Below are 1,425 nucleotides of genomic sequence, written 5' to 3' on the forward strand. Positions count from 1 at the left end.
GACTGAGACGGCTGGACGGGGGATTGAACCAGTGACCTTCAGGTTCCAGGATGACTCCCCTAACCACTCCGCCACAGCCGCCCCCGGCTGTGTCTTTGTGTTTACAAAGTCTCTGAACTTTGTAAATTAATTACAAAGGTAATTTCAGGCTTTGGAACGGTCGTTTTTGCGCATTTTATACACTTTCTGAAAATATGACAACAGACTTCGCCCCATCTCGTCAGTAACTGACGTGACGGGGGTACCCGGCGCGTCAAAATCGGACGTAGAGGGAACCTTGCCAAAGCGTCACTATGTGACGACTTGGGAGTGAGAATGGGTTGTTATATTAAATGTTATGCAGGTTATGCCAGCTTTCTTCCAAGTTGGACCAACACAGTTCTCATCTACTCCCACCATGCAGGTCTTTTTGAATTGTAAGAACTCTGATCTGGTTTGTTGTTCATCACAGAGCAAAGATCAAACAACATCAACTAACCTTACTCTGGAAGAGAACAGATATGGCTTCTGCCTTGTGATTTCATTTTATTTTTTCATTTCATTGGCTTTCTAAGCCAATCACAACAGACTGTTGCACACATCAGCCACCTTTTCAAAACCTTAAATCATCAAGTTGCATTATGGAAGAGAGGAAGTCCTTCAGATTAGTGTCAAATTTTTCCTCCTTTTCTCCTCCCCCTTCCAGATCAGATTCCTTGGCCAGATCCCATTTCCAATTAATTCATTCATATAAGATGTAAAACTATCTAAAATTCAGTTAATGAGTCACAAAATATCTTTCAGAAATAAATGTACTTCATTACTACATTACCTCTGCTTTTAAAGGTCTAAATCTGCTAATGCACATCCTGCCCAGCTGATCTCTCAGGGTATCTGCACACAACCATCTGTCTCCAGAAGCAAGTTCAAACTCCCCTTCTGACACACAAACCCATTTAAGAGTCCTGGGATTTGGTCCTCTAAGAGAGTTCTTCTCAGTGTCATGGAGACTGACCAAGATGGAATGACCTCTGACATCGGAGAGGCTCATCTCCCCTCAAACACACAAATACACAAAACCAGACTGTAAAGCCTCTAGGTAGGTCTTTTTTTCAGTCCCTGAAACAAATCAGACAGGGACAAAAACATTATACTTTGCCGTTCATCTTTTTGTGTGTGGTAGCAGCACGCACATGCTGACATAAAACTCTTACGTAATGAGAGTTAAAAATAAGTAACAAACAGCAACTCCACATTGTTGCAGGTCTCTTGCTGTTGTGGTGGACTTTGTCTAAGAGCCAGATAAAAGATACATTTTTAACGATTCCTCCATTCAACGCGGATTACATTAGTGCTACAGAGAGAGAGAGAGAGAGTGAGAGAGAGAAAGAGAGAGAGAGAGAGAGAGAGAGAGAGAGAGAGAGAGAGACAGAGACACACACACAG

This window comes from Austrofundulus limnaeus, unplaced genomic scaffold (assembly GCF_001266775.1).
Source record: "Austrofundulus limnaeus strain Quisiro unplaced genomic scaffold, Austrofundulus_limnaeus-1.0 Scaffold452, whole genome shotgun sequence".
Lineage (NCBI taxonomy): Eukaryota > Metazoa > Chordata > Actinopteri > Cyprinodontiformes > Rivulidae > Austrofundulus > Austrofundulus limnaeus.